At 48.4% G+C, this 15,948-nt stretch overlaps 1 protein-coding gene across 5 annotated transcripts in view; it reads left to right on the top strand.

Annotated features, from left to right (window-relative positions):
- Positions 1-15,948, top strand: part of PCCB (propionyl-CoA carboxylase subunit beta) — an 840,377-nt gene that overhangs the window by 665,218 nt on the left and 159,211 nt on the right. The gene's annotated exons all lie outside the window — the stretch shown is intronic.

Genomic DNA, 15,948 nt, shown 5'->3' on the forward strand with positions numbered 1-15,948 from the left:
GACCTCGCTGCTTTGGGGGCGGACTTGCGTGGCGAAATAAGAGATCTTGGCAACCACCTGGATGAGTTGGAGGGCCGAGTGGAGGAACAAGAGGGAGCGATTGGTGGCCTCAATCAACAGGTGGGAGAGGTGCATGTGGAGATCCAGCCGATAACAGATAAGCTCGAGGATTTAGAAAATAGAAGCAGGAGATGTAATCTCTGTTTCAGAGACCTACCGGAAACTCCAGCTTATATAGACTGTGAAGATGTGGTGCAGAGAATAGTGAGTGCCTTATTAACAGAAGCTGGGTCTCCTATTGAACCCAAAGAAGTACGTTTGGAGAGATCCCATAGAACTTTGGGTGGGGCTCGGAGTAATCTGCCCAAAGATATAATTGCCAGCTTTCAAGACTTTAAGCTTCGGGAGAGAGTAATACAGGCGAGCCGTAAGATTGATAGCTTCAGTGGGAATCCTATCATGTTGCAGTGTTCCAAGATCTAGCTGCAGTCACGCTAAAGAGGAGAGCGGATTTGAAGTCGGTTACAGCAAGGTTGCGTGATGTTGGCATCAAGTATAGATGGAGGCACCCCTTTACCTTGGCATTTTGCAAAGATGGCCGTTTGCACCAAATTAAGTCGGTGGCGGAGGCACGCGAGATTTTGCCAGCAGGGATACAACCTCTACACCGTCCAGCAAGCCCAGATCTGCATTCTTGTCGGCTCATCTGAAATGGCAGCGGGTATCTAAAGGAAATAAGAGGTTGGAGCGCCAGAAGTCGGCTGGCCAGCTGACCTGAGGAGCTGGGGTCATGTGAAGAGAAGCCATGAAATATGAGACATACTGTTTTGTTCTATGGCGATTTACTGCCATGGTTTCTGAGGGGTTCTTAATGTGGTACATAAGTATTGCCATACTGGGAAAGACCAAGGTCCATTGAGCCCAGCATCCTGTTTCCAACAGTGGCCAATCCAGGTCACAAATACCCGGCAAGATCCCAAAAATGTACAAAACATTTTATACTGCTTATCCCAGAAATAGTGGATTTTCCCCGATTTAATAACGGTCTATGGACTTTTCCTTTAGGAAGCCGTCCAAACCTTTTTTAAACTCCGCTAAGCTAACCGCCTTTACCACATTCTCTGGCAACGAATTCCAGAGTTTAATTACATGTGCGTGAAGAAATATTTTCTCGTTTTAAATTACTAGATTGTAGCTTCATCGCATGCCCCCTAGTCCTAGTATTTTGGAAAGCGTGACAGACGCTTCACATCTACCTGTTCAACTCCACTGATTATTTTATATACCTCTATCATGTCTCCCCTCAGCCGTCTCTTCTCCAAGCTGAAGAGCCCTAGCCGCTTTAGCCTTTCCTCATAGGGAAGTCGTCCGATCCCCTTTATCATTTTCATCACCCTTTTCTGCACCTTTTCTAATTCCACTATATCTTTTTTGAGATGTGGCGACCACTTAACTACCCTTCTCCATTGAGAATACTAACCATTTAACCCTACTCTCTGTTTTCTATCTTTTAACCAGTTTTTAATCCACAATAGAACACTACCTCCTATCCCATGACTCTCCAATTTCCTCTGGAGTCTTTCATGAGGTACTTTGTCAAACACCTTCTGAAAATCCAGATACACAATCCTGCTTATTTTCGAAAGAGAAAAACGCCTATAGTGCGACCTAAATCGGGAGATAGACGTTTATCTCACAAAAACGATTAAATCAGTATAATGGAAACAAAACTTTAAGTGCATCCGTTTCGCTCGTACGCTCAGAAACAAACGCCCAAATAAGGGGCGTGTTAAGGGCGGTGTTACGAGGTGGGCGTCTACAACGTATAACGGATGGCGAAATGATTTAGGGTGGGCGCGAACATGGGCGTCATTGCTTAGACCCGAAATAAAAGCGACCAGAGCAAGGGGGAAATCATCTTTAGACCCATTAGTGATTGTGTGGAGTTGGAGAGTGGCGCGATTGGTGTTGGGAGAGCTGAATTGTTGGTTGCAGAGAAACCTGAGTGTGAGGAGTACCTGTTACGTTCGTCTGTCTGCCCTAGTCGGAACGTTGTCACCCTCACCTGCCTCTTTTGTGTCTTACCTTTTGACCTTTCCCTACTCCTCCTCCTTGCTCTATGGGTCTCTTCCCCTTCCCTTCCCCCTATCCCTCTCCATTCACTGTTCCCAGGTGTATATTGTATTGTCTGACTTCCCTTTGTCTCTGTGCTCCCTGTACTGTTTGGGGAGTGATTGGCCAGAGGGTGTGTTCGGAGTGAGATTCTGTGTGCTGCTGCTGTTTCAGTACTACTACTAATACTTGCACTGGTGGGGAAATGGATGCACTAAATTCACTGGCGGCTTCAAAGTTAGAGGAAGAGGCCACACACCGCAGGAGGTATTCACGGCCCCGAGTGTTCAGGCCCCGCACCACCTTCCTACAACTCACTGACCAGCAGTATCTGACAAGGTTCAGGTTTGATAAGGCGACCATTGTGCAGCTTTGTGAGCAGCTGAAACCCCTCCTTCAGCCCCAGACCCATAGGAATAACCCCATGCCTGTCCACCTCAAAATCACTGCCTCTCTCTCTGTCCTGGCCACTGGGAGTTTTCAATCTGTATTAGCTGCTAACACAGGGCTCACCCAGGCTTCTATTTCACACTGTCTCACCCAGTTCCTGGATGCCTTTCTAACTCACACCTCTCACTACATCACTTTCCCCACCACCCCCCAGGCCCTGCACAACAACATGGCCGCCTTCTATGCTGTTGCTAGATTCCCCTCGATCATAGGTGTGATTGACTGCACACACGTCCCACTCAGACCCCCCTGGCCACACGAAGCCACCTACAGAAACAGGAAGGCATTTTATTCGATGAACATGCAAGTTGTGTGTGATGCCCAGGGGGAGATATTAGACGTGTGTGCCAGGTACCCCGGTTCCACCCACGATGCCTACATCCTACAGCACTCGGGCCTCTTCCGCAGGTTTGAGCGAGGGGAGTTCACTGGTGAATGGCTACTAGGTAAGTGCAACATGGATGTACCCATACTATATCTCCTCCACTGGGCAACCCTCCGCCCTGCCTTCCTCCACCTCACTCCACAACCCACTATCCTAATCCCCCCCTTCCCCCCCTGTACCTGCTCCAAGCAATACACACTCATCTATCTCATTCTGCTTCTCTCAAAAGGTGACCGAGGCTACCCGCAGAGGACATGGATCATGACCCCCGTGGTGCATCCACAACCAGGGGCAGAAGAAACCTACAACAGGAGGCATCGGAGCACCCGTGGGGATCATTGAGCGGACCTTTGGCTTCTTGAAAAACCGGTTCCGCTGTCTGGACCGGTCTGGAGGAGAGCTGCTCTACAGTCCAGAAAATGTGGCCAAGATCTTCGTGGCGTGCTGCATGCTGCACAATTTGGCCCAGCGCAGAGGACAGGCCCTCCCAGAGGAGCCACAGCTACCAGAGGAGGCCCCAGATGAGCAGGAAGAGGAGCCCCCTCCACCCCCAGCCCACAAAGCAGAGCTCACTGCTTACCAGTTTGGCGTCAGAGCCAGACAAAGACTCATAGAAACAAGTTTTGTGTGAAAGTAAGTGCACATTTATTTGTAATACTCACATAAGTGTTACCATCACATCACAACCCACCACCACCCACCAACCTCACCCTCCAGCATGTGCCATCACTTTCCCCGTCCCCTCTTACCCCTCCCACGGACTTCCTTTGCAGCTAGTGTCTGCAGGGGAAGTCTGTTCAGGACTCCTCCGATGGGCTACTCCCACTGTCCTCCTCCGTATCCACACAGCAGCCTGCGGCTTCGGCTGCACTGTGGAAATCTGGCCACCTTGTTGGCTGTAGCCTGGCCACAGGACCCAGAATGGGAGCTGGTTTGGTGGATGCTGCACTAGTGGCTGCAGAGGCGCCCGATCTCAAGGCCCACCTCTTAGCTGGTGGTGGTTGCTGCCCACTGGAGGAGGAAGTGGATGGCAGGTCTTGTGGTTAGGGTGGTGGACTTTGGTCCTGGGGAACTGAGGAACTGAGTTTGATTCCCACTTCAGGTACAGGCAGCTCCTTGTGACTCTGGGCAAGTCACTTAACCTAAAATATAGAACAGGAAAAGTTCTCTACGATGACGAATCACAGAAGGCAAAAGTAGAGACTAATAGACGATTCACCACTGGAGACGTGAGTCCAACAGTCTTTATTATATCAGAGATAACGACCCGACACAGGCCGTGTTTCGACGCTAAAAAGCGTCTGCATCAGGGGTCAATAAATACACCAAGTAATGAATGCAAAACGAAGAGTCCTACTTGTATATATGTTGTCAACTCACTGATCACGTAGCACCAAACAGAATATGCTGGATACAAACTATCAGAGCAAAAGTAGGACTCTTCGTCTCACGTCTCCAGTGGTGAATCGTCTATTAGTCTCTACTTTTGCCTTCTGCAAGTCACTTAACCCTCTGTTGCCCCATGTAAGCCGCATTGAGCCTGCCATGTGTGGGGAAGTGCGGGGTACAAATGTAAGAAACAAACAAACCACCGGTGGAGTAGGTGCTGTGACCTGAGGGCGCAGGCCTTTTAATGCTGTGCTGCAGCTGTTGCAGTTGCTGGAGCACCTCATGGTGGGCTTGGCGCTGTGCCTGGAGCAGTTCCTGGTGGGCTTGGCGCTGCGCCTGGAGCAGTTCCTGGTGGGCTTGGCGCTGCGCCTGCAGTGCTTCCCGCTGCAGCTCTAATTTTTGCTGCCAGAACTCCTCCAAGCCCACATTGTGCCGCAGCAAATCAGTGGCCACCCGTAGGAGTTGCCTCCTTTGGCTGGAGGGCCTCTGGCGAGGAGCTGGCCCCCTATATTCATCCTCCGCATCAGAAAACTCAACCGGTGGTATGGTTGTGGGTAAGGGTGTCTGGTGATCACACTGAGGAAACATCATGTATGTGCTACCTAGGGTTATGTGCAAGAGTGTACTTGGCAGATCACAAGTGCTAGACAACAAATCTATTATTAATGCCACTCTGTGCTGTGGGGCTGTAGGTAAGGGAGAGGGAGAGAGGCAGGATGGCCATTTGTGACCCTCAACAGTAAATAGCCATCCAGCCTCCGCGGCCCACCCCCCTGCACATAGGGCCATGGAGGTTGGAATGAAACAGGTGGCCTTCTGTAGGGGCACCATTATCACAGACATGCATCAACTTTCTCATTCACACTTCATATTCATGCAATGCATATTGCTGCCTCCTCTCACATCAACAGCACCATGTGGTTATATGTAATGCACAACGCACACACTGTTAGTTAAAATGTGAAAAATATTATTTATGAACAAACCCCAACATATTCCCCCCACACCCACCCCTACAAATTCCCCCCCCCCCCCCCACCCCCCCACACACACACACAAAAATCCCCAACACCACTACATATCCCCCAACCCCCCCTCCAACATTTCCTCCCCCCCAACATACAAAACACCTCACCCACCCAACAACCCCCCCCCCCCCCCCCCCACAAAATACAAACTGTCACCCCCCTCCCTCCCCCTCCCTCCCATCTAGGACGGGTGGCCATGGCCTCTATCAAGGCCCTCTGTAGCAGAGTAATGAGCAGCAGCAGGACCACCCTAAGTGGGACCCTGCAGCTGCTCATTACCCTGCCTTATGATTCGTAGCCCCTGCAGCACCTGGTTCTGGCCATCTACCAGGTGCTGCATGAGGCGTACAACAGCCGCAGGGCCAAGGGCTGGAGGTGGCCCACGGGACCCAGATGATGGCCCAGGGAATGGAGGTGGCCCAGGTGATGGAGCTGCCTCAAGGGGATGGAGCTGACCCAGGCGATGGAGCTGCCTCAGGCGATGGAGATGGCCGAGGGGAGGGAGATGGCTCAGATGGAGCTGCAGGTGGGGAGGGGTCCTCCAGAATGTCCTCATCAATGATGAGGGACCCCCTCCTCCGAGTCCTCCTCCTCCTGGTGGGCCTCCTGGCCTGGCTCCGAGTCCTCCTCCTGGCCTGGCTCCTCCTCCTCCAGGTGGCCCTCCTCCATCAGCCTGCTCCTCCTGCTGGTGCTGGAGTCCCTGTGTATGTAAACAGAGTATGGATGAGATGAGCACATGCAACATGGCTTGCATAGTGCAGTAGCTGGGTGGCCGAGCCAGGGGATGGGGGAAGGTGTGAGGAGGCGTGGCCTATACCCATGGGGGACTGAGATGCATCAGATGACATGACAGGGAAACCCTGGAAGCTGCACTGACATAAAACACACAGGACATGTTGGCAGACCACACTCATTGGTGACCAGCATGTTTGCATTGTGAGATGCGACGAGGGTTTGGTGACCTGTTTTTGTTGTTTTTAATGGGGGGGGGGGCGGTGGGAAGGGTGTTTAGCACATTACTTTTATGTGAGGGAGGCCATGACATCCAGTAAAAGGTAGGGCCTCAGGCAGGTCTACCAGGACACACTATCCACCCACCCCAGAAAGGGGGAGAGTAAAGTGCAGGCATGTCATCTCATTATCTGGGGGGGGGGGGGGAGGGGTGGTAGTTGGAAGTTGCAGCCACGTCATGGGAGGGCACCTGCAACTGCATCCTTCATCTGGGACAATAAATATGTTATTACTTATAGTTGGCTATTAGCCACATATTGTACAGGACATTTACATTAATCAATCAATGTATTTACCAATCAGTACAGGTGTCCTGTTTTTTGAATACTTACGGCGAGCCCTAAGGTGCCGTCGCAACTGCCCGGATGAACTCGGGCCTCTCCCGCCTCACGGCGGAACCTCCTCCGTAGGGACTCGAGGTCCTGGTGAACGCGAAGCGTCTGTAAGAATAAGTTTGTAGAGCAGGAGTCAGGGGATGGGCCTTCTTGCCCTCTGCACACAATCATTCATTTGTTATTCAAATAGCATGAGAGAGGGTCAACACTGTTTGTGGGGGGGTGGGGGGTGGGGAACACCTCCATTGGTACAGATTCATAGGAGCCACCTTTTTAAAATTTTGGGGGGTGCTACCCCCAGTGGAGATCACCCCTCCCTGGATCTCATACAAGGCTTTTATTCTATATTGGGGGTTCTCAAGCACCCACAGCAGCCACCGAGTTGGCTCCTATGCAGGATGATGCCTTAGAGGTGGCCATGAGGCCAGAAAGTACTGTTTGTATGCATTATAATTTATGCTTGTAAAACTACTTTATATGTGTTATCATTACCCTGTTATCAAGTATGCTATACGTTTAATTGGTTTAATTTTTCCACTATTCCGATGTGTTGTAAGCCACATAGAGCCTGCAAAGAGGGGTGGGGAAAATGTTGGGATTCACAGGCAAGAAATAATTAAATAACGAAATACATTATTGTCGGGATGTGGGAATGGTCGTCCTTTCAAGAACATACATTTTATTAGTGATTGTGTATGTACCCATAGTACTCATTATCCTTGCATGCACACTCCAGTTATTGGTTACATTGATGACGGAGCTGTTATATGTGTAGGTACAGGAGGGGGGGGGGGGTGTGGGCCAAACACTTACCTTTCAAGCCTGTCCCTAATGCAGGACCAGGCTCTCATGGCCTGGAGCCTGGGGGGCAGGTGGTGGTGGCTAATAAAGAGCCGATGGCGGTGCCTTAGGCATAGCCGCACCAGCAGCAGGCTTTCCTCGTGCCCGAAGTTAGGCTCACGTTAGTGCGCCATTTTTTCAGGTGTTGGAAAACAAGTGCCTTATATAGACGTCCTTGCGTGACGGACGTCGTTTCGTGCACAGCTCCATATATGGATGACCATCCCATATATGGCCCTATCAGCACGTGGACGCTGTCGTAAGCATAGACGTCTTTGACGTGCATGCCTGGTTGTTATGTGTGCGGAACTTGCCTTATATAGATGAGTATGAAGCACCCGACCCTTTTCACATATACACAATATGCATATAGCTGCATGCAGTTCCGGACATTCCAGAAGGGCAGATATGAGGAATATTCGGTGGAGCAGCATGATCTTTCTGTAGTTGGCGCGTATAAACGTTCCTCATATTTTCCCGTACCTGGATGTCCAGAACAGCATGTATGTACTTGAGGTACACCTATGTACATTTTCTTTTCCCACTTCAGTTTGACATACAGTGCTTCTTCCTTACCCCATTCGGCCTACAGTTCTGTCACTTAATATATTTTTATAATGCCACTCCTCCACCCTTTTTTTCATACCCTAGATTATAGTCAGATATAACTACATCCCAGTCGTGTCTCTCCGTGACCACCACTAAATCCAAGTCGACTTCTATCATTGCAGGTGTAGATCTATAAATTTGTTACCCATACTTTGGGCATTAGTATACAAGGCTTTCCAGTTGTTACTTTTTACCCCTTTTCTATAATGATATTGATGTCTTATCTCCCGGGGGGTTATTAATTACGTCGAGACTTTTCTCATCCATCCCCTGTAGATTTAGTTTAAAGCCCTCTTTAATACTTTAGCCAGTCTGTTACTGAAGACTCTTCATCCCTTCCTTGAAAGATGTTACACCATCACTGCTCAGTAGCTCTTGGAAAATCATGCCATAGACTATTAAACATATGAATCATATTGTGATCCCTGTTAACAAGTGGCCCCAGCACCATTACCTCCTGCACCAGATCATGTGCTCCACTAAGGACTAGGTCTAGAATTGTTCCCCTCATGTTGGCTCCTGAACCAGCTGCTCCATAAAGCAGTTCTTGATTTCATCAAGGAATTTTACCTCTCTAGCATGCCCTGATGTTACATTTATCCAGTCGTATTAGGTTAATTGAAATCACCCTTTATTATTGTGTTGCCCAGTATGTTAGCCTCCCTAATTTCTAATAACATTTCTACATCTGTCTGTTCATCCTGGCCAGGTGGATGGTAGTAGATTCCTATCACTGTCTTGTTCGTTTACACATAACATTTCAATCCATAGAGGTTCCAAGATGTGTTTTTGTGTCCTACGTATTTTTAGTCTATTTGATTCAAGGCCCTCCACCAATTCGATCAGCCCTATCACTGCAATGTAATTTGTATTCGACAGTGTCCCACTGGTATCTTCCTTCCACCAGGTCTCAGAGGTGCCTATTATCTGTTTCTTCTTTTAGTGCAGTATATTCTAATTCTTCCATCTTATTTCTTATGCTTTTGGCATTTGCATATAGACATTTCAAACTGTGTTGATTGTTCCTATTCACATCTTGCTCATCTTTTTATTTGCCGTATCTTCCCTGTTTTGGTGATATGTTTGAAAGATACCTTATTTCCTAACTATGTGCTTTGAGCAACTGTCGGCCTTCCCCCATTTCTAGTTTAAAAGCTGCTCTATCCCTTTTTAAATGCTGATACCAGCAGCCTGGTCCCACCCAGGTTAAGGTCGTCATTCCCACCCACCCTTAGCTCAGGTCTTCATTTATAGTCAATTATTCTAATTAGGACCACAAGAATGTACAGATGAGGAGGAAGTGACGTCAGCGCTCAGAGATGGTCGCTTGAGTGCAGAGCTCTGACATAGCCAGAGATTAAAAGCGAATTACCTCCTGAAAATATAAATATTTCTACTCCAAACAGAGATTGCGAGCGATCTATAAGTATGGCATCGAGAAAACGACTGGCAAAATATAAGTTTACTTCGGAAACGGCAGGAACGGGGAGAAGTGTGGGCTCGAGAGTGGCATCACAAGGAAACAAAATGGCGGGCAGCGAATCGGACCGGACCTGGACCTCGATGAGCCATCCGAGCAGGAAACTGAACCCAACAAGCCAGATTTTGTGAGATGGTTTAAAGAATTAAAAGCTGAAATGATAACACTAGGAAAAGCATTCAAACAGCGGTTTGGAGAACTCATGAGGAAATGAAGGAAATTGGTAATCGTGTAGCTGAGAGTGAAGAGAAGGTGGAATCCATGGTCTCCAGAAAGCTCTCGAGAGAGCAAACAAATGAAAAGAGAACTGGAGCTACAATTGGAGGATCTGAAAATAGATCCCGGAGGTGCAATTAGCGCTTTAAGGAGTACCAGAGGAAGACCAGTTTAAAGACTCGAGGAAAGTAGTACAAGAACTCTGTGGCTTTATTATGGGGACTGGCAATAATGGAGGTGAGAAGCAGAATTTAGAGTGCTACAAAATCGATAGGGCACATCGGAGTCTAGGCCCCCAGAGAGGAGGACAGCCTGCTTTCATGAATTTGAAATTAAGGAAGCAGTCTGGAAAAAAGCTCGGGCGTTGGGTGAGATTGCCTGGAAACACTGCAAACCTAGGGTATTCCAAGACTTGGCCAAAAGGGCACTGGAGAGACGGAGAGCGTTCAAAAGATCACTCTCTACCTACAAAAGGCAGGACTGAGATATCGGTGGCAATATCCATCTGGAATGCAGGTTATGGTGGGAGACAAAACCCAGAGACTCCAGTCACCAGAGGGAGCCTGGAGGATGTTGAAGGATATGGGCTGCACAGATGTTCTGGGAGCACTGGATGTAGAGCAAGTTCAGAATCAAGGAACCCCAAAGGCTGATCAGCAAAGCTGGAAAAAAGTGGGAGGAGAGAAAGGGCGTTTATCCCCGAAGGCACCGCGCTCAGGACAGGAGAAGAGCGGAGTAGATTGAGTATGATTGATGGACAGGCCTAAGGGAGTCTTTGGACATAATGCTGTCACAGACGGACTGTTGGTAAAAAGGGGAATGTGAGAATGTTTGGAGGGAGAATCTAAGAGGGAGGTATTGGAGGAGGGGGGAAGAAATGGAGAGGTTGTAATAGCAAGGCGAGCCTCTGGCGGGGGCTCACTTCCTCGGGGATTGAACTGGCAAAGAAGGTACATAGCTAGTTGCAGGAGGGGGAGGGGGAGGAATCTACGGGTTGGGATATGGAATGTTAATGGTCTAAACAACCCCGGGAAACGAAGCATAATATTTAAAGAACTGCAAAGGTTGAAATTGGATGTAATCATGTTGCAGGAGACCCATAATTAGAAAGCAAGATGAATTTTGATAATGTATAAGAGACTGGGAGATAGTTATTTGCTTGCAGACCCTAAAGGAAGTAAAACGGGGGGGTCTGGCGATATATATTAAGGACAACATACGCTTTTTAAGGAAGAAATATATAAGGGTAAGGAGGGGACGTGTCTAGCAATTAAAGGAACAATCCGTAACCAGCCAATCACTTTTATTAATGGTAGTAAAAAGGCCCGTTTCCAAAACAAATGAAACGGGCGCTAGCATGTGGTTTTTTTTGTTTGTTTTCTTTTCTGTTTGATATTAAGGGATATTTTTTTTTTTTAAAAAGGAAAAGAGTTTTTTTTTTAAAGTTGTAAAGTCTGTATGAGTGTTTGTGGTTTTGAGGGGGGGTTGTGGGGGTCTATGGGTGTATGCTATTTTTTGGGGGGGGGAGGGGAGTTTGTGGGGTAGGGTAGCGTTGTTCTGTATGAGTGTTTGTGGTTTTGAGGGGGGTTGTGGGTGTATGCTATTTTTTTTTTGGGGGGGGGGGGGGTGTTTGTGGGGTAGGGTTGTTCTGTATGAGTGTTTGTGTTTTTGGGGGGGGTGATTATGGGATTCTGTGGGTGTTTGTAAGAGAGAGATGTAGGTTTTTACTGTTTCAGTTTTTGTATTAAGGGGGTTGGTGGGAGGGAGTAGTGTGTGTATGAGTGTGAAAGCAAGATGTTGTCTGTCCATGGCAGTGTGTGGCATTTGGGTGGTGGGCAGTTGGTTGTATGTATGTGTGTTAGTGAGTGTTGCTGATTGGCCATATTAGATGTGGGGGGTTTTGTGGCTGGTAGGGGGTGATTTCTCTGCGTGTGAGTGTGATACAGTAATCTTAATTCAGCAGGGCACTCTGATGTGGTATTTGTAGGCACTTGTATTTTTGTTGAAACCAGAGGGATCCGTTGCAGGCAGGCAGTAGGAGTAGATATGGGGGTTTTTTTGAGTGTCGAATGTGGGTGGTGTTCTGTAGGGGGGGACGGGGCTGAGGGCGCATGTGTCTGGAGGTCTCCTTGTAGGCACTGATTTCAGCTGGGCACTCAGGTGGGCTATTATCCATTTTTTTTAGGGGGGGGTTGGGTGCCGGAGGTTTCCGTTTGGGTGGTTTTTTTGGGGGGGAGGGGGGGTTGGTGTCGCGTGCTCGAGGACCTTGTTATACTTTCAGGCTTCTTCCCCGGGAGCACTGGGTTCGTGAGCCCATGGGCCACTACCGTGGAGCGGCAGTGGCAGGCAAGATCACCTCCAAGGTAGAGATGAGACAAAACTGGACCGGAACCCCGGACTGGAGTTCTACACCGGAATACACGGAACTGGAACGCACCGGACGGGTGCGCACTGGAGTGGAGCCCGCTGGACTGGAACACACTGGAGGGCCCCACAGGACTGGAACATACAGGAGTGAAACCCGCTGGACTGGAACACACCGGACCTAGGCTTCACCTACGCTTGACCACCTTTCCCCGAGGGTTGAGCCCTCAGGTTCTGGCAGCCGGTAGGACTTACAGGAAAACCCGGAACTGGAACTTGCAAGCAGGAACAGCAGGAATGAAGATCCAGGAGTGCCCCCTGGCACCTAGGCGCAGGCAAGGCCGACAGGCAGGGACTGTCCGGGTTCTGGCAGTCGGCAGGGTTTAAACACAATGACTAGTAAACTGTACCTAGGCTAATAGAAACGCTATACCCAGGCAAACCAGTCATACACAAGAAACATACACAGAGCACACTCAGGAGACTTGAAAGCTATACACCAGCTAACAACAAAGCTGTGCCCAAGCTAACAAGTCATGCACTGTAAACAAACACAGAGCACTAGCAAAGCTATACACAGGCTAACAAGCCACACGGAGCCTAAGCTGGCTAGTCTAACCCTAGGAAACAAACACAGAGAACTAGCAAAGCTATACACAGGCTAACAAGCCCCACGGTGCTAAGCTGGCTAGTCTAACCCTAGGAACAAACACAGAGAACTAGCAAAAGCTATACACAGGCTAACAAGCCACACGGTGCCTAAGCTGGCTAGTCTAACCCTAGGAACAAACACAGAGAACTAGCAAAGCTATACACAGGCTAACAAGCCACACGGTGCCTAAGCTGGCTAGTCTAACACTAGGAACAAACACAGAGAACTAGCAAAGCTACACACAGGCTAACAAGCCACACGGTGCCTAAGCTGGCTAGTCTAACCCTAGGAACAAACACAGAGAACTAGCAAAGCTATACACAGGCTAACAAGCCACACGGTGCCTAAGCTGGCTAGTCTAACCCTAGGAACAAACACAGAGAACTAGCAAAGCTATACCCAGGCTAACAAGCCACACGGTGCCTAAGCTATCTAGTCAAACATAGAAACTCACACAGAGCAAACACTGAAACAGTGTACAGAGCACTCTATACACCAGGGCCCTAAATGAAATGAAAAGGCCCGGGCTGTAGTCTCTAAGTGATTAATAAAGCCCTTCCACACCAGAGGCACACTGCAGCAATCACCTTGCATCCAAACAGAGGCTTGACACACAGAGAAGTCAGCCCTGCGGGAGCCATCTTGGATACTGGCATAGAGGAGTTGGCGGCAGCCATCTTGGAAAAGGCATAGCCCACACAGGTGAGGTTCAGTAGGGCAATCAGCATACAGAGCCAGAGAGAAACTAAGACAGAGACAGACACAGAGACAAGCAGAAGCCAGCACAGCCACTGACTCCCAGAAACAGGGTAAGTCTGAGGGTGGTCACAGCCACAGACGTAACAGTTGGTTTGGTTTTAGTGTGGAATGTGGGTGGCATTCTGTAGGGGGGGCGGGGCTGAGGGCGCATGTGTTTGGAAGTCTCTGTTGTAGGCACTGAACGCCGGCTTGGAGACTCACCGCATGAACAGCTTGCAGAGTAAGGTCCGCGATGTAGTGGTTGTTTAGTGCCGTTCTTCGCCGCGCTTTCCTCGCGGTTGGTCCCCGGCTGGTAGCTACCCCCTCCTCAGGAAGGGCGGGACTCTGTGTGTGTTTGGTTTTTTTTTCCTGAACGCCCGCTGCATTTCTTCACTGTCCCACTCCTGCTCCTCTGCAAGCACCGGTCCCATTCAAAGGCTTGGTGGTTTCTAAGTCCATGTGAGTGTTTGGGAGTGGGAACCGTACTTTGTGTGCATCACTGAGGCACAGCCAATCAGCAGCGCGTGGGCGGGGCAAACACTGATGTTCAAAAAGTGGTCTCCTGCCGCCTCACTTAGAACGTTGGGAAAGGTAGAGGCTTCATTAAATGTTGGAGGTGTGTTTTATATATAGAGAGATATGCCCCAAATGGAGGCCAGGGTGCCTTCTTTGAAACGATAAGATCGGATCTGGTTTTGTTTGGGAGGGTCAGATAATTATTGGGGGGCGATAACAATTTCCAGTTTTAGGAATAGACCACTCGAAGGGAAGGGAGGGGGGAACACAATACAAAGAGGTAAGCTTCTCAGGTTAATGAAAGGGCTTGATTGGTGGATGTATGGAGATTGCAGCATCCAGGGCAAAAGTCTTACTCATTTTATTCACATGCACAGCAGATATATACCAGGCTAGATGCAATATGGCGCAGTCGTTCAATGTGGGGGGAAGTGAAGGAATCGAATATTGAAAATATACATGCCTCAGATCATGCCCCAGTCTGGGTATCATTGGGGGAGGTGGGCGGCAGAGCGAGGGGGACTATATGGAGGCTTAATGAAAGGCTGGTAGAAGAGGAGAAGGATTGTCAGGAATACGGGTTATTATAAAAGAATACTTGCAGTTTAAACGATAATGGGGGAGTCTCAGAGGGAATATTGTGGGATGCTCTTAAGGCTGTAGTTAGGGGACATTTAATACAAAAGGGGGCCAGAAGGAAGAAGGAAAGGGAGGAACATGAGTGCTTAACACGGCAGAAGTTAGCTAAGCTGGAAGCAGAGCATCAGGAGAAGGGGATCACACAAATTCTCACACAGCTATTGGGGTGTAGAGGGGAGCTACAAGAAATACAATTGAGAAAGATGGAATTTAATAGGAATCTACAGCAAAAATTTTTTGAATTTAGTTAATATGATGGCGAGGGGCCTACAACGTAGGCAGATACGGAATATGATTACAAAGATTAAAACTATGGGGGATGCAGTAGTACACCAGGGTGAAGATATCCGAGCACAATTTGTGAAGTATTACACTAAACTGTATTCTAAAGGTGAACAGGCCCCCAAGGGAGGATAAAAGAATTTCTGCAGGACTTGGAATTACAAAAAAGTAACAGCAGCCCAAAGGGCCGAATTGGAGGGTATGATAATAATACAAGAGGTTCTTGGGGTTATTAAAGGGTTAAAAAGTAGGGAAGGTGCCAGGTTTGGATGGGTACACGGGGAAGTATTATAAAATTTTTGGAAAAGAGCTGGCTCCTCTATTGGTGAGGGTGGGCAATGCCTGTTTTGGGGGACAGGACCTGCCACCGAGTATGCATTCAGCGGGGATTTCGGTTTTATTAAAGCCAGGGAGAGACCCAGCAGTGTGTGGGTCCTATAGACCGATTTCACTGCTGAATGTCGACGTTAAAATCCTAGCTAAGGTCATGGCAGAGCGTTTGAGTATTTATTTATTTTATTTATTTATTGCATTTGTATCCCACATTTTCCCACCTTTTTGCGGGTTCAGTGTGGCTTACAATATGAGTTGAATGTTGGAAATACAATTTGTTACAGATAGTTAGGGATTATATTATGCAGGGTTAAGCGAAACAATTGAGGTGTCGTTAAGGGATGTAATAATGGAACATAGGCATTGCAACTTTGGAAGGAAACAATGGTAGCTTAGGGGCGATAAAAAGACATGAAGTCATATGGTATATAACTTTCTGTGAGTAAAGGTATGAGTGATGTGATAATACGGGAGTGGGAGTTCTGAGATGAATGTACGATGCATTAGTGAACAGTAAGTATGGACTTTATGTGTTTGTTTTTTCCGTAGACTTGTTCGAAAAGATGGGT

The sequence above is a fragment of the Microcaecilia unicolor genome, chromosome 10 (assembly GCF_901765095.1).
Source record: "Microcaecilia unicolor chromosome 10, aMicUni1.1, whole genome shotgun sequence".
NCBI lineage: Eukaryota > Metazoa > Chordata > Amphibia > Gymnophiona > Siphonopidae > Microcaecilia > Microcaecilia unicolor.